Source organism: Triticum aestivum, chromosome 7A (genome assembly GCF_018294505.1).
Source record: "Triticum aestivum cultivar Chinese Spring chromosome 7A, IWGSC CS RefSeq v2.1, whole genome shotgun sequence".
Lineage (NCBI taxonomy): Eukaryota > Viridiplantae > Streptophyta > Magnoliopsida > Poales > Poaceae > Triticum > Triticum aestivum.
In genome coordinates, this window is record NC_057812.1 from 319,362,354 (window position 1) to 319,380,638 (window position 18,285).

Below are 18,285 nucleotides of genomic sequence, written 5' to 3' on the forward strand. Positions count from 1 at the left end.
CGCCTCCTGGAAGAGCTCGTGGCGGACTACGCTGCGCCCACGCTCAAGCTCGAACGCTCGACCCACCTTGTCTTCCACCTCGGGGGCTGCGGGTGGAGCATCAAGTGGCGCACCACCTCCCGGTTGAGGGATGGGGGCTGGCACGGTCCCAGGCGCCAGCCGACCCTCATGAGGGGCCCGAACCGAACAAGGCTCGTTGCTTGAAGAAGACCCCAGGATCGAGGCTAGCCAGCCACCGACCGTGACCAGGGGAGGAGCCCTTGGCATGCCTGCTGCACTCCGAGCAAGGCCGCGAATAAAGGATGGTGAAGGCGTAAGCTTGGGGCGCCTTGATGACGGACCAACTCCCATGGCTGACCCCACGCTGTGGGCAGCACCCGAGCCTGTAGTGTTGGAGCTTGGCGAGTGCGACGGGACAAAAGGGAGCTGCTTCTGTGGAGATTTCACGGCATTAGCAGAAGGGGTCCTGAGGGGACAGTCGTCAGGAAAGGAAGGCGGCACATAGAAGATCACCAAGATAAGGTACTTACTCGTTGACGGCGGTGTACTTTCGTCGCTTCAATGGCCCAAAGTACCGCTACCGCTCGGAGATCCCTTCCTCTTGCGGAGCTCCTCGAAGTCCACACAAAGGTGACCGAAGCGCTGGAAGTGACGGCCGGTGCACGGCGGAGCTGAAGAAGACCCAAGAGGGATGGCCTCAGGGGAGCCTGGCTGAGCCGAACAGCCTAGCTCCTTCCCACTGTGACCTCCCGAGACTCCAGGAGCCTCAGCCTCGGTAGCCGCATGCCGCATCTCCTCGGCAACCGACGCCTCAGGAGGGGGGTCGCAGGCTCCCGAGGACGACGCCCCCAGATCACCACACGACATGTGCTCCTCAGCACCCGAGCCACCGGCCCCCATCGCGGCTCGCTCCCCTACATCGTCACCTGGGGCGAGCCCGACACCGGCGGCAAAGAAGGGGACCACGATGACGGGGTTCTCGTGAGGCCCCACCAAGCCGACTGGGAGCAGCCCACACTCATCAAAAGGAAGGCATGTTCGCGGCAAATGTGACTTTATTCTCGCAGCGGTACAACATGCAGCTGTTCATGGGCATCTCGTCTGGCAGAGGGACACCTGATAGGACTGTGAGCACTGTCTGCCGCGCAGCGAGAGGAAGCCCCTCCTCCTAAAACCTCATGTTGTCCTGTCTGCTGAGCAAGTCCCACATCGGGCGAGAATGGCGTTGGAGCAGAGCAACTCGATGCCTGACGAACTCCCTCACCACCATGGGCGCAGTCACGCCAAGGTCCTTCAACCACCCCAGCCTGGCCCAGACGAGGGCAAGGCAGGGGCTCATGAGCTTCTGATGACCCCAGCCAGAGTTTGGAATAGCAGGCCCCACCGGAGCTTGGAGCAGAGGGTTGAGCACGCCTGCGTCAACAAACACCCATCACGTACGGAACTCGCTCGTGGATGAAGGGAGCTCGAATTCGATCCCCATGCCTGCCGTCGCAGCCATAGCCTGGAAACCCACGCACCCTGAGTTCTCCCGGGGGCCGGTGAGATGCAACGAGAAGAAGTGGCGGAGGAGTGTCACGGAAGGGGCGATGCCCACCGTGGCCTCGCACGCGAAGGCAAAGGCGGCGAGAAGGGTCGCGGCCTGAGGATCGAGATGGAGCATGTGGATCTGATAGTGCTCGAGCACCGCATTGAAGAAGGCGGAGAAGGGAGGAAGCAGGCCACCCCAGAGGGCATCAATTGAAGGTCAGGACCTCGGTAACTGCCCGGGCCATGCTGCTGCAAGACGCGGGCTAAGCCGGCGTCTCTCCCCACTCGTTGTTGAGCACCTTGTCCATGGCCTCGTCGTTGAGCACCAAAGGTCGTCCGAGCGCCGGCTCGAAGGATGGACGCATAGTCGGCGAGGATAGAGGTTTCTTCCCCTTCCTTGTTTGTTTCAGCGCCATGGCAGTGAAGCGGGCGGAGCACAGGTCGGACTGAGAAGGTGGAGTAGGGCGTCAAGGCAGCAGGAAGATTGGAAGAGCCGGGCGTGACGGAAGAAGAATAACTGTGTAAGAGGAGGGGCCGCATATCTAGGCGGATTCAAGGGCAGCATGGGGAAGCGGAGACGCCCACGTCCAATGACCCACCACGCGCCAATTGAGGCCACGGGCTTTGGGGGCCCGCGACGCTCCGTACTTGGCCCTTGGCTTCGCCGCGAAGCCAAGCCCGAGCGCACCTTGGGCCCGAGGGCTACTATCGGCGTCCTGGGAAAGGTGGTCCCCACACTTGCCTGCCTGCGGCCCGCGGCATGGCTGAGCCTGCAGGCCGGACAGCCCATCTTCACCAAAAAAGCATCTAACACCCTCGTGAGGGTCCAAGCCTCGCGAGGCGGACGACGCAAGACCTCCTCGGGAGTAGCCTAGCTAGGCAGGCTCATGAGGAGCAGAGATATCAAGGCGGGGCAAACCTCACGAGGCCCTCATGACGTGAGCCATGACGCACAACACCAGGCAGGTGGCAGGCAGGCACCAGTGCGCCCAGCGTCCTTGTTTCCTCTTTGGTGCTAAGGAGGCCAGCACAGGTGAAGAGTACCAAGGCATCAGGCAAAGGTTGCTATATTGGTGCAACGAGACCAAGACCAGGAGGACGGCAAGAAGGAGGTCATCATGGAGCCCAAGATGGCGTCACCACCAGAGCCTTTGGCAGGTGAAGACCACTTTTGTCAGGATAGCTTATACCAGTTGTCCCGCTTCGAATTAGCCCGCCATTGTTGGCTCCCTTCCCACTCGATATTTGGGAAGCGGACCAGGGCCAATATAAATAGGACTAGCCACCACCTTAGCAGGGGACAGATCATTGAGGGACGGATCATTCAGACCATCCTCACACACACAAGCTCACCGAGCTCAAGAACACCTCAACCTCAGGAGGTTGTTCTTCCATTGTACTGTTCATCATCAGCCCTAGAGGCAATCCACCACCACCACACTAGAGTAGGGTATTACACCACAGCGGTGGCCCGAACCAGTATAAATCTTGTGTCTTTCTGTGTTGCGAGTACGTCGAGTTCGTCCGCGAGATCTTAGTGAGCTAGGGCGTAGATTGGTAGGAAGGAAAGACTTCGCACGCACCCCAGTGTTTGAACCTTAAGGGTTTGCCGGAACCCCACATCCGACAGTGACAGGTATTACTAGATATTGCTAGTCAAATACTAAATCCAGATGGACGTGGTAGTACTACTAAATCCAGACGATGGTGCTAGTACTAGTAGTAGTACTACCAATGTAGTAGCACTGTACTACCCGTTGGTCAAATTATTACGTGCTGCTCCTCACAGTGAAGTGACAAGACCCTACGCCGGAGATGACACCTGAGTATAAGCGCCGTGTTCGACATACCATAGTCAGCCTCACAGTCTGCAGTCACTATCATCATGGCTGTAGACCTAGCCTGATTATAACTAGCTGTGTTCGACATAATTTCCCGTGCGTAGATGTCTGTGCATTGCACGGAACACCAAGATTGGGGGGTAGACGGCAGCGGCAGCGGCCATCGCGCTAGATTTTTTCCATGGCCTTCTAGATGTGGTGGGGAGGAGATAAGGCTGATTGTGAGAGACAAGGAGTTGTTTGTAAATAGGGAACAAGTGTGGGCATCTTTTTGCAAAACTGGAGAAGTTTGTGTTGGCGTCCTGGGAACGGGGGTCCCCAGACTTGCCTGCCTGCGGCCCACGGCATGGCTGGGCTGGCAGGTCTGTACGGCCCATCTTCATCGACAAGACATTCAAGACCCTCGCGAGGGGCCAAGCCTCGCGAGGCGGACGATGCAAGACCTCCTCAGAAGTGGCCTCGCCAGGCAGGCTCGCGAGGGGCGGAGAGATCAAGGCAGGGCAAACCTCGCGAGGTCCTCGTGATGTGAGCCATGACGATCGAGACCAGGCGGGCGCCACCACGCGCAGTGTCCTTGTTTCCTCTTTGGTGTCAAGGGGGCAAGCACAGGCGCGGAGTACCGAGGCATCAGGCAAAGGTTTCCATATCGGTGCAACGAGACCAAGACCAGAAGGACGGTAGGACGGAGGTCACCATGGAGACCAAGATAGCGTCATCACCAGAGCCTTTGGCAGGCGAAGACCACCTTTTGTCAGGATAGCTTGTACTAGCTGCCCCCTTTCGAATTGGCCGTTGTTGGCTCCCTTCCTGCTCAATATTTGGGGAGAGGACTAGTGCCTATATAAGTAGAACTAGCCACCACAGAGAAAGACGAGAGAGAGGGAGAAGCGAGACAACGAAAGACAAGAAGAGAGAGGATCAACCTTATCACAAGTCCACCAAGCACAAGAGCACTTCAACCTCAGGAGGCGGTTCTTCCCTTGTAACTGTTCTTCATCAGCCCAAGAGGCAATCCACCATCACCATACTGGAGTAGGGTATTACACAACAACGATGGCCCGAACCAGTATAAATCTTGTGTCTTTCTGTGTTTTGAGTTCGTCGAGTTCATCTGCGAGATCTTAGAGAGCTAGGGAGTGGATCGATAGGGAGAAAACCTTCGCGCGCACCCCAGTGTTAGAACCTCAAGGGTTTGCCAGAACCCGTGATCTGACATTTGGCGCGGCAGGTAGGGGTGTGCCGTAGCTTCTCTTACGTCAATCTGTGCTCCGTCGACACCGCGCTTTGCCCACATGATAGGCGCGCTGCCACCGACTTCGGCGGCCAGCGTTGACGATGGGGCCAGGGGGCTCCGAGCCATGGCCACCCAAGTTCAAGCTGGAGATGCCACCGCGCTACGACGGTGCGGCGGACCCGTCAGCTTTCCTGCTGGCGTACGAAGAGGCCGTCCTCGAAGCCAGGGCGATGACAAGGTCATGGCCAACTGGTTTCCCATGGCCCTCGCCGGCGAGCCGCGCGCCAGGCTGCTCAACCTTCCTGGATCCACGGTGGCGTCTTGGGAGGAGCTGCGTGACCTCTTCACTACATGCTACGCGGCACCGGCGCACCATGCGGTCGCGGCCTTGCTAGGCGGCTCTCAGGTGCCGCCTTCAGAGCACCACATCAAGCCGTTCCTCCGCCAGATCGGCGCCGCTTCCACGCGCTCGGGGGCTCCGCCGGGCTGGGCCGCGCCTGAGGCCGACCTCACCTTCAACTCAGAAGACCACCCCGTCACCATCACCGGCTCGGGCATTCTTCCGATGCTCTGCATGCCCACCATTTGCAACGTGGCCATCACCAAGACCCTCATTGACGGCGGCGCTGGCCTCAACTTGCTCTCCTTGGAGGCCTTCAGCCTTCTACACGTGGCGCTCGAGCGACTCAGCCTCAGCAAGCCTTTCTCAGGAGTTGGTGGTGGCGCTGCCCACTCCCTGGGGCAGATCCGCCTTCCCGACACCTTTGGAACACGCGAGAACTACCGCACCGAGCTGGTAGACTTCGACATCGCCCACATCGGCCTCCCGTACAACGCCATCCTCGAGTACCTAGCTCTGGCCCAGTTCATGGAGGCGACTCATCCAGCCTACAACCTCATGAAAATGCTAGGAAGCAAAGGTGTCCTCACCATCAAGGGAGACACCAAGGAGGCCGTGACGGCACTCAAGCTCGCCTTCAGGACGCTGCGGCGGCGCAGTCCGTCGGCACCGGTGCCCCCGAGGCCAAGGAGGTCGCGCCAACCAAGCAGAAGTAGTTGTTCACCCAATACAAGGCCGACACAAAGCTGGCGCCGGTCGACGAGGACGGCTCCTCAGGAGCCACCTTCACCATAGGTGTCGGCCTCAACCCCAGCCAAGAGGAAGCATTAGTGAAAGTTCTTGCGCGCGAACAAGGACATATTCGCATGGGAGCCCAATCAGCTGGTGGGGGTCCCGAGAGAGGTGATTCGGCACCACTTAAGGGTGTGCCCCAATGTGTGCGCTTTGAAGCAGTGAGCAAGGTGGCAGTCCATGGAGAAGTAGGCCTTCATCTTCCAAGAGACCCGCAAGTTGGAGGCAACGAGTGCCGTTTGTGAAGTCAAGTACCCCAAATGGCTGGCGAACCCAGTCGTGGTGCCAAAGAAAGGTGGGAAGGAGCAAATGTGTGTCAACTTCACCAACCTCAACAAGGTGTGCCCTCATGATCCGTTCCCTCTCCCGCACATCGACCAAATCGTCGACTCCACCACTAAGTGCGACCTACTATGCTTCCTGGGTGCATTCTCAGGGTATCACCAAATCAAGATGGTGGTGGAAGATGTAGAGAAGACAGCCTTCCTGACCCTGTGTGGGGTGTACTGCTACACCTGCATGCCCTTCGGACTGCGCAACGCGGATGCGACCTTTCAGCGGCTGATGCGCATCGCTTTAGGGCGGCAGCTCGGGAGGAACACAGAGGCCTACGTCGACGACATTGTGGTAAAGTCTCGGGAGGCGAGAACCTTGATCCAAGACCTGGAGGAGACCTTCGAAAGCCTGCGCCAGGTGAACTTGCGGCTTAACCCAGAAAAGTGTGTGTTTGGTGTTCCTTTCGGCAAGCTACTGGGATTCCTCGTGTCACACAAAGGGATCGAGGCAAACCCGGAGAAGATCAAGGCCATTGAGGGCATGAGCCCGCCACAGACCCTCAAGGAAATGCAGAAGCTGGCTGGTCGGGTGACTGCATTAGGGCGCTTCATCTCCAAGATGGGAGAGCGCGCCTTACCCTTTTTCAAGCTAATGAAGAAGAAGGGCCCGTTCGAGTGGACTCCGAAGGCCGACCGAGCCTTCCAAGACCTCAAGAGATACTTGACCAGCCCACCGGTGTTGGTGGCGCCGCGGCCTCTCGAGCCCCTAGTACTTTATATTGCAGCCACCCCATACTCCGCTAGCGCTGCGCTACTGGCGGTTCGGGAGGAGCACCAGGCCAAGAGTGCGCCGTGCCAAACTACGTCGCCAACTGAGATGACGCATGATCTGGAAGGCGAAGCCAGAGCCATAGCGGCAGCAACAGAAGACCAAGCTCGGTAGGATGACACCATAGAGATTCCCGCAAGCGACCAGATGCCAGAGGTCCTACCACCTCATGAGGCACCCCAGCTTGCGCAAGATGCGAGCCTCACCAACATGCCGGTCCTCGTCGAGCACCCGGTGTACTTTGTTAGCACAGTGCTCCGGGATGAGAGGGCACGTTATCGCATGCCTCGGAAGCTCCTGCTCGCGCTACTGGTGGCCTCGCGCAAGTTACGGCACTACTTCCAGGTCCACCCCATCAAAGTCATCTCAGCCTACCCGTTGGGGAGGGTGCTTAGGAGCCCCAACTATGTTGGAAGGATCGCCGAGTGGAACATCAAGCTGCATGTATTCCAGTGAGAGTTCAGCACCACCAGGGTCATCAAGGTAGCCACACTCGCTGACTTTGTGGCAGAATGGACGGAAGCCCCGGCACTGGAAGCAGGCGAGGACCTGTCCACCTTGCCAGGAAGTGAGGCGCCAGACGGATGGGTCATTTATTTCGATGGTGCCTTCGCGCACCAGGACACGGGGGCTGGAGCAGTGCTCATCTCACCCACACAGGACAAGCTCTACTATGTTGTGCGGCTCTGCTTTCAGCAGGGTGAGAAGGTCTCCAACAACATCACAGAATACGAAGGCCTTATAGCTAGCCTAAAGGCCGCGACAGCTTTAGGGGTGAAGCGCCTCACCGTTAGGGGCGACTCACAGCTCCTCGTCAACTTCTCCAACAAAGTGTACGAGCCAAAGGACGAGCACATGGAGGCATACCTCCCGGAAGTACATAAGATGGAAAAGCAGTTCCTAGGCATGGAAGTGCAGCATGTGCCCCGTGGCACCAACAAGGAAGCCGACGACATCGCCAGGAGGGCATCCAAGCAGCAGTCCCAAGAGCCTGGCGTCTTTGAGGAGCGGCTCTTCAAGCCGTCAGTGACGCCACCGCTTTCGAGCACGGCACGGCCTCGGGAGGAGCTCCCACAACCGCCTGCCACGGGAGCCCCAGCTTGTGGCCCAACCTTAGGGGCTCTCTTGCTCTTGGCGATCGAGCCTCAAGAGGGATGTTGGACCAAGGAATTCAAGGAATATCTGATGCAAGGGGCGCTACCGGAGAAGGAAGAGAACACAGAACGCATAGCCCGACAAGCCACGACATACTGCATCCAAGACGGTGAGTTGTACAGGAAGCGACCAAATGATGTTTCGTTGTGTTGCATTTCCAGGGACCAGGGGAAGGAGTTGCTGATTCACATACACGGCGGGGACTGCAGACACCACTCGTCGTCATGAACTCTCGTGGGCAACGTGTTCCGCAATGGATTCTATTGCCCCACGACGCTCAACGACGCAGTTGAGCTGGTGAAGTCTTGCGAAGCTTGCCAGTTCCACGCCAAGCAGATCCATCAGCCAGCTCAGGGTCTCCAGACTATACCGCTCACCTGGCCCTTCGCGGTCTAGGGGCTGGATATCTTGGGCCATTCCCCCAAGCGCCAGGGGGCTACCGCTACCTCTATGTAGCCATCGACAAGTTCACCAAGTGGGCGGAAGTGGAAGACGTTCACACCATCCCAGATGGTTCCGCAGTTAAGTTCATCAAGGGCCTCGTGAGCCGTTTCGGGGTCCCCAACCGCATCATCACCGACAATGGCACACAGTTCACTAGTAACCTCTTCAAAACATACTGTGCTAACCTTGGAACACAGATCTGCTACTCTTCGGTGGCGCACCCCAGGAGCAATGGCCAGGCTGAATGCGCCAACGTGGAGGTCCTGACAGGCCTCAAGACCAGGACCTTCAAGAAGAAGCTCGAGGCCTGCGACAGGGGCTGGCACGACGAGCTCCAGTCCGTGTTGTGGTCCATCCGCACCACTGCCACTAAGCCGATGGGCGAGACCCCATTCTTCCTTGTCTATAGAGCCGAAGCAGCCCTCCCTCATGAGGTCAAGCATCACTCCACACGGGTCCTGGCGCTTGATGAAACGCAGCAGGAAACCACGCGGGAGATGGACCTCATACTAGGGGAGGAATGACGTCGTGAAGCCGCACTGAGGGCGGCAAGGTACCAGGAGGCGCTGCTGCGCTACCACTGCCGCATCGTCCGCTCTAGGATGCTCGAGGCGGGCGACCTCGTCCTGAGGCGGGTCCTCTCCAGGGAAGGGTTGCACAAGCTCTTACCCATGTGGGAGGGCCAGTTCAGGGTCGTCCATATCTCCAGGCCTGGGGTCGCGCGCCTGGAGATGCAGGACGGGGTGCCCATCCAGAACGCGTGGAACATCCAACACCTCCGGAAATTCTACCCATGAAGCAAGGCCCGGTGCCTATGAAGCAAGGCCCTGTGCCTGTGAAGCAAGGCCCAGTGCCTGTGAAGAATCATCGCCCGTGACACTCTCACGTAATAATAAGTGGGGTTATACACGCCCCAGAGTCTCCGGAGAGCCGCCTTCGGGCCTCGGGGGCTCCCTCCCACGCCTAGTGGTGGCACTTAGCCCCGCGCTGGTGAGAAGACGTCGAAGACTAGACTAGGTGCCGGACGCGGCTTTTCATTTGCTTTACGTAGTTGGCTCACCTTCTCTTAATTGAAGTTTTCTTCTGGGGTCCCTTGCTGATTTGGTTTCGTCGCCTTTTGCCGCCTTTTCTGAATCTAGTTCGCTTGAGCTCTCTCTCTCGCATACCTCACGAAGGGGCTAAGCCAGTGCCTTTGTGAGGGTTTCTTCTTCCTGCGTTTGTCCTTCTCTCTGCCTTTGGTCTTCCTTCTCACAAGGCACCCTCGTTCGAGCCCGCCACCGGCACATCTCTCCTAATCCGTGCCCCTCAGGTACCGCGATGTGAATTGCTGGGTCAAGGCTCAGGTGAACGATAAGTCTCCTAGCGAGCTTCCTAACAAGTTTTTTTGTAGTTCCTGAGCAACCACTAAGCCAAGACGGGCACGAGGAGACAAGTGCCTCGTGAAGAAGAGGCTGCCTGAACGCACCAGGCTAAGATATATCCGCATGAATAGCGACATAGCATAGAAATAACAAGCATAGCGTAATGACTGAGGAATCACAGTTTGATACACGCCCCTCTAGGCCCATACTGGTTTCATTTTGATGCAGGAAAGAAAAGAGGAACTAAACAAAAGTGGCGTTGCAAAGGACCACTAGGGAAGGCCTCCAGCGACGTCTCGAGCTCAGCTGGACCCCTCCTCGCACTCCACGGAGGCGCGGCAATGAGACTACCCGCTACCACCTTAAGAGCGGGCGCGGCAGCTGGGCGGCTGGTCGTAGCCGCCACTGCTGGAGCTTTCGCCAAGAGAAGAGCCATCATAGCTAGATGAGGTGAGGCCGGTGTGCTCACCCTCGTCGCGGCCATCGCCGAGGCCGAGCACCTCCTCGCCGTCATCTGTCTTGGGGCAGCACCCGGCGCGGCGACCATCTTCCCCGAACGCCCTCACGTAGAGGGTCGCATCACCGTCATACCTGAAGTGGAGGCTGCACCACTTTCCTAGGCCGAGCGCGCGGGCGAACGCCTGCCAACCGCGAGCCAGAGCTATGTTGCCCGTGGCGGAGACTTCAACCGCGACCCAGGAGGCCCTGCTGCAGCAATTGTCCGTCCGCAGCCAGAGCCTGCATGGACCAAGGGCCGGCAGCTCGTTGGCGAAGAAGCGCAGAAGCTGGAGCCAGTTGCCGGCCGGATCCACCGACAAGACAACGAACTCCGACAGCACCTTCGCCGAGTGGAAGCGTGGCCGAGGAGGTCATGCGACCACGGCACATCTCCCCTCATCGACGGGGCTACCACGACTGGATCGACCTCCGCCACGCGCAGCAGCCCACCCTGGGAGCAGGGGGCCACGACGGGAGTGTTGGTGTGCTTGCGGGTGCGGCCACGTCCCCGTTTAGGCGCGGGGAGCCGAGCGCTTCGCGAGGGGCCTTTCCTTTCTCCGCGGCGGAGAACCTCTTTGATGGCGCCATTGGAGTCGGCGGTGGAGAAGAGGAAGAAGAAGCGAGCGGAATGGGAAGAGATGGGTGACGGGGGCTTTGCCCCCTCCCCATTTATAGCAGGAGAAGGCTAACCAGCACCCCCACGATCACAGGTAATGATAGCTTTCCTTGCATGTCACAGGGACTTGTCAAGTCGGGCAGTTTCTGAGGCAGCGTGGGGAAGCGGAGATGCACACGTCCAATCAACCACCACACGTCAACCGAGGCCGCAGGCTTTGGGGGCCCGCGGCGATCCGCGCTTGACCATTTGGCTTCACCTTGAAGCCAAGCCCGAGCGCACCTTGGGCCCGGGGGCCACTGTCGGCGTCCTGGGAACGGGGGTCCCCAGACTTGCCTGCCTACAGCCCATGGCGTGGCTGGGATGGCAGGTCTGTACGGGCCATCTTCATCGACAAGACATTCAAGACCCCTCACGAGGGGCCAAGCCTCGCGAAGCGGACGACGCAAGACCTCCTCAGAAGCGGCCTCGCCAGGCAGGCTCGCGAGGGGCGGAGAGATCAAGGCAGGGCAAACCTCGTGAGGTCCTCGTGACATGAGCCATGACGATCGAGACCAGGCGGGCACCAGGCGGGCTCCAGCGCACAGTGTCCTTTTTTCCTCTTTGGTGTCAAGGGGGCAAGTGCAGGCATGGAGTACCGAGGAATCAGGCAAAGGTTTCCATATCAGTGCAACGAGACCAAGACTAGAAGGACGGTAGGACGGAGGTCACCATGTAGCCCAAGACGGTGTCATCACCAGAGCCTTTGGCAGGCGAAGACCACCTTTTGTCAGGATAGCTTGTACTAGTTGTCCCCTTTCGAATTGGCCGTTGCTGGCTCCCTTCCCGCTCAATATTTGGGGAGAGGACCAGGGCCTATATAAGTAGAACTAGCCACCACAGAGAAAGACGAGAGAGAGGGAGAAGCGAGACAATGAAAGACAAGAAGAGAGAGGATCGACCTCATCACAAGTCCACCAAGCACAAGAGCACCTCAACCTCAGGAGGCGGATCTTCCCTTGTAAATGTTCTTCATCAGCCCAAGAGGCAATCCACCACCACCACACTGGAGTAGGGTATTACACCACAACGGTGGCCCGAACCAGTATAAATCTTATGTCTTTATGTGTTGTGAGTTCGTCGATTCATCTACGAGATCTTAGAGAGCTAGGGCGTGGATCGATATGGAGAAAACCTTCACACGCACCCCAGTGTTCGAACCTCAAGGGTTTGCCGGAACCCGTGATCCGACAGTTTGGTTTGTATGTGTCAGATCTAGATCCGGCGGCTATTGTGAATATTGGCAGGCACAACATCATCACCAACTCAGGACCTGTTTGATTCGCAGGATTTTGAAAACGCAAGAATAGGACATGGCAATATTACAAGTTTCAAACCAATATTACAAATGTTAGGAGTAATGCTGCACCTACGAAGAGGGAATTACTAGGAAGTTTACGTAAGAACTTTCATTACTTTAGGTGGATGTAGCATTATCGTACACACTAAAACCCACCGCCCTGACAAGTCACTACTGGGCAAATAAGTTTTCGAGTCTCTGGCCACTTGATGTTTCAAAAACAAATTTAGCTTCTGCGGAGACTTTTTCATTTAGGCTTAGATGCTTGCGGTGATCAGCACGTCATTCATTAGTTGCACCAGAGAACACCAAACCTCATTACCTTGAGCACACTTGCCTCCAGAATAAAGAACCTGGCCAATTTAATCTCTGATGTGCTACCTCGGTAGTCGATCAAATCAACTTCTATAAGATGGAGATGAAGGCTTTCGATGAGATTGTTATAGTGCAGCACATTTTTTCACTTTCGGGTCTTTTTTTATCTGCAAAAGAAGGGAACATATTAGAGAAGCTGGCTGTATAAGATTGCCATGTCATCAAGAGGTACCAATATCATTCGCTCATACGATAGGGTTAGCTGGCTAGTGATATTTTTTCACTCTCTCTCTCTCTCTCTCTTTCTCTTTCCTCTCATTTACCTAGGAGTACGTGAAGAGCTTGGGCATTTGTTGCCTTCCACTATGTGGCCGATGCCATATTTCGCAAAAGTTTTCCACATAATACGCATCGATGTCAAATCTAAAGATTTTGGCACCACTCTCGTGATGTGAGAGAGTTGGCACCACTGTGCACACAGGCCCACATGTATAAACAAATCAATCAATCCAACTACACCAGCCTCTCACTCTCCCAAACAAGTGTATTTTATTGCCTCAGTCCTCTCTCTCTCTCCCATGCAAGTGGTTTTTCATTGCGTGAGTTAATTTGGCACCGTAGCAAAGGAGAAAGTATCCTATGGAAACCCAGTTTCATTGGAAACATGGAAACTGGCGTCCGATCTAAAATATGCGGTCCAGATCAAGAAACTTCGGCCCATCAGATTGCTTTGTGATCTTTTGCAAAAAGCACCCTTTTTATTCCTTATTTCTCATAATCTGTACCAGCCAGATTCTACTACTTTCATATGTTTAGTACATGGTTAGCCGACTACAATTTAGTGTATGGTGTTTCTGAGATCATAATCTCATCTATATTGTCCACTTCCTTGATTGATATAATCTGATTTTCAGCATTGCTCAGTTACTACTTAGGTACAGGGAGCTACTTGAGTTGTGCTCAGGGAACCCGGCATACTGAATGTCTAACCTTAGTCTGAATTCTGAAATTAGTTGTGCTCAGTTAGTACGCATAAGAAACCACTTTAGTTTTGTCTAGAAAGCTGAAACCGCATTCAAGACTTTGACTCTTTGAGTAATCTGATAAAGTTTTATGTGTATACACTTGATCTATCAGACTCATTCCTACATGTACTCTTGACTGATCCAGCAGCGCTAAGATTACTTTCAACAGATTCCATGCATAATATTACAATGGCATTAATTATCATCTTCACTGAAATTTGTTCACGAATGCACCAACTCAGTACTCACAAACACATGGTTGGATGCTTCATAATCCCGGCGTACAGTAAAAATACAAATTATAAACTACTGACTACTGACTACTGATATGAATCTAACAGTACCAGGGAATTCTAGACTGAGAAAATCAGCACCCATGCATCAGGGTGGAAGAATATGTGCACCCAGTTTTTGTTCAAGTAGTCACTGATGACGCACTAATGTAGATACTAGCCATTCGCTAGAGTAAACAAAAGAATTTTTGACGCCCGCCGAGAACTAAATTGTTGCACCAAGGACTCTGGTCCACGTCGCCGACGACGCACAACACGCATGACCTCTGCAATGATGTTGGAGTCGAGGGCAAGCGGGACCGAAGGGATGCTGCTATCCGCGCCAGAGCTTCAGAACACATCGTCGTGGCTGCCGAGATAGACGGTGGCGCCGCCGCTCTTAGATCTGGAGGAAAAGGAGGGGAATTCCATGTCAGCTCAAACAAGACCTTGATTTGATAGAAAGAAAAACTAGGGTGTTTTCTACAAAGGAACAACCTGACCAGCGGGCGCTTTTTTGCAAAAAGACGTGGTACAAGTCGGGGTTTCCAAGTTTCCAGTGAGAAAGAGTTTCCATAGGATACTTTCTCGGAGCAAAGTAGGTGATCCAGATTGGGGCACCAAGTGACCAATGGAGGGGCATCGATGCCAAATGCATCACAAGTGAATTCGGCACGTGTTTTGGCTTACATAGTGGAGGGCCGTTATAGCCCACTTTTGTACTACCTCTTATTTAGTATAATATTTTGACCATAGATTTACGTAAGAAAATGCCAATGCATGTCACTAAAAATTACACCATTTGAAATTATGTTCAAATACAAATTCAATGATACAGTTCTTAGTGACATGCATCAACATTTTGTCAGTTAAATCTATGGTCAAATTTTGATACTACAAAATAGGAAGAGTAAACCAGGACGGATGTAGTACTTGCTCTTAGGGTAACCATAGAGTTACTGGAGTAGTATAAGTTACTTTCCACTATGACTAGCCTAGGCTACTATAGTAGTACAAAAAACGATGCAGGTGATCACATGAGAGAAAAAATACTAAAAACATTTCTTTCGGTGCAGTGCGTAGATGCAGTTTTGAACACTACACTTGTCATCATAATTTGGGAAAATTACGAAAAAAATTGAGCTACGTTGTGATTACCGTTTACTAATAGGAAAGAAGTTTCACCTCGATGAGTAGCTTCTCCGTGCACGGAAAGCATGTAAGGAATCCAACAACTTGATCCAAATTGGGGCTGATAGATTTTATTGCCAAGATCTTCACTGTGCGCATAGACTGAGTCAAGCTTGTGGAATCATTTTCTGGAAGATGGTCATAAATACATCAAGAAGAAATTTAAAAATGTGAATTTCAAGAAGACGGGAAAGAAGATGACCGTTGTACCTGAACGATTATGGATCCAATAAAGAGTTCAGAATTTGGCAGACGAGTGCACCAACGCTATCAATTTCGGCGCGTCAATGAACCTAATTTTTTTTGGACCTTCTAGATCCGATACAAGCAATCTCACAAGGAAAGGCGCATTCTTAGTGACCATAACATGGAACATATGGAGTGATCTCTTCCCAATTGATGTCTTGTTGCGGGGCCAGCAAGACACATAAATCCATCAAAGATTCGCCGAGGCGATGTGGAGGCTAATGAACATGTGGATCTGCTTAAGACGAAGGTACTCAAGCGCAGTATAGCTGTAGAGCAGGTGCTCCATAGCCTTCTTTGAGATGACAACGTCGAATAGGTCGAGCTGCTTGAGTTGAGGGACAAGAAGGGCGGGCGTGGCATTAATCTGGGGAAGATAGCATGAGCTGAAGCTGGCGTGGTGCAGCGTTGGCGCGAGGCGAAGCACGGACGACAGTAGAGAGCGACATCGTCCAGCTTCAAAGCTGAGCTCCTCGAGCTGATCTAGGGCGGGGGAAAAGAACCACTCGTCGAACTTGGGTTGGACCTTGCAGTTGGTACTGAACATGCGGATGTCAAGGTGTCTGGCTGGCCCAGGGTGCGATGAAAGGATCCTGGAGACTGCGACCATGCATTTGCAATCCCCGTCGCAGAGGCAGTTGTCGACGGTGAGGCTGAGGGGGATGCATCGCCAAAGGGGGCGCCACCGCTGGGAGAGCTGGGCGATCCGCACGGCAGATTTGGTGGGGAGGAGGCCGATGATGACGAGCAGCATGTCATCGGGGAGGCTGCTGATGAAGTCCAGGCTCGCCGGATGCAGTTTTGGCTCGAGCCGCCTCCTCTTGTTGGCTGCCTCATCATCCATCTCAACTGGCGCCGATGCCGGTGTACACGTGTGCTGGTGTGTGTTGTGTGTTGGGTGTGCGTGAGTGCGTTCTTCTGTGCATGCCGCCACGTAGTGGTGAATTGTGCACGAGTGCTTCCTTCACGCGGAAGAAGTGTGTCCTCAATGTGCCCTCAATTTACTAGCATGCGGGGTGCTACCCTGAGTGGTTTCAACTTTTTTTACTTCACTGTGTGTCAGATGGGCCTCTAGTTTACTTATTTTCACCCACTGCCACATGGGCCAGCACACGAAGATACAGAACAGGAGCTGACAAGACAGCATGTGGACTGGTTGACCGGTCAACTAAACAATATACGGAGCTATACGCTGACACAGTGAGCGTATAATCCGACGGTATAGAGTGTTCGAGTGAGAGGGGAGGCCCGTGAGAGATAGCAGAGAAGACAAAGAGCTACTCCCTCCATTCGATAATGTAGTTCCAACATTTTTTTAAAAGTCAAACTTTTGAAACTTTGACCAAGTTTATAAAGAAATTACTTATATCTACAACACCAAAGATAAATGATAGTATGAAGTAAGTACATGTTGTGATGAATCTAATGATCGTTCCAGATGTAAACGTTTTCCTCCACATATACCTGGTCAAACTTTTCTGAGGTTTGACTTTTCAAAACATCCATATGCTTATGGACGTGAGAGAGTCCCTAACTAGAGAGAGAGTGTGTGTGTGACATAGAAAGAGCGAGTGAAAAAAGTTTGTGTGCATGTGTGAAAGAGACATGGACAACACTCGATAAAAGTCGAGAAAAAACATGTGTGTCTTATGCAAACATATCACACATGCATCTTCGACAACGGAAGCAAGGTGAGGAGATAGTGTGTGGTTGTTTGCAACCGAGAGAGCAAGACCCCTAGCACGTGGCGAAGAGGGGTCTGACAAACAAGGGAGAGAGGTCGAGAGAGACATACGGAGAAAATGCGGACATGAGGAGGAGAGAGTGTATGTTTGTCATAGAGAGATCCCCTGGAGATCGTGATGGGACTACATGGGTGGGAGATCGAGTGTAACACCCTCGATGCGGCTATATCTCCGACGTGTCGAAGTACGACATAGAGGCATAACCGCATTGAAAGCAATGTCGCACGTGAGGTAATCTTCACACAACCCATGTAATACATAAGGGAAAAAGATACATAGTTGGCTTACAATCGCCACTTCACACAATTACATGAATAAAGCATTACAACACCCAAATACAATCAAGGTCCGACTACGGAACCAAAATATAGAAGAACCCCAAAAGGGCCAAAGGTCCCCGATCGACCCCAACTGGGCTCCACTACTGATCAACTAGAACGAAACAACACAAAGGGCAAGATCTTCATCGAGCTCCTCCTTGAGCTTGGTTGTGTCATCTGCACGGTTCAACGGCACCTGCAAGCTGGTTTTGGAAGTATCTGTGAGCCACGAGGACGCAGCAAGCTTATGGGAAAGGTAAAGGTATGAGGTGGAGCTGCAGCAAGCAACTAGCATATATGGTGGCTAAACATACGCAAATGAGAGCGAGAAGAGAAGGCAAAGCACGATCGACAAACTATGATCAAGAAGTGATCCTAGAACAACCTACGTCAATCATAACTCCAACACCGTGTTCACTTCCTGGACTCCGTCGGAAAGAGACCATCACGATTACACACGCGGTTGATGCATTTTAAATAAGGTCAACTTCAGGTTTTCTACAACCGGACATTAACAAATTCCCATCTGCCCATAACCGCGGGCACGGCTTTCGAAAGTTCAAATCCCTGCAGGGGAGTCCCAACTTAGCCCATGACAAGCTCTCACGGTCAACGAAGGAATAGACCTCCTCCCGAGACATTCCGATCAGACTCGGTATCCCGGTTCTACAAGACATCCTCGACAATGGTAAAACAAGTCCAGCAAATCCGCCCGATGTGCCGACATCCTGATGGGAGCTGCACATATCTCGTTCTCAGGGAAACACCGGATAGGTCAAGCTACGAGTAAAACCAGCCCTCAAGTTTCCCCGAGGTGGCCCCGCAGGCTGCCCATTTTGGACCAACACTTAGACAAGCACTGGCCCGGGGGGGTTAAAATAAAGATGACCCTCGGGCTGGCCTAACCCAAGGGAAAA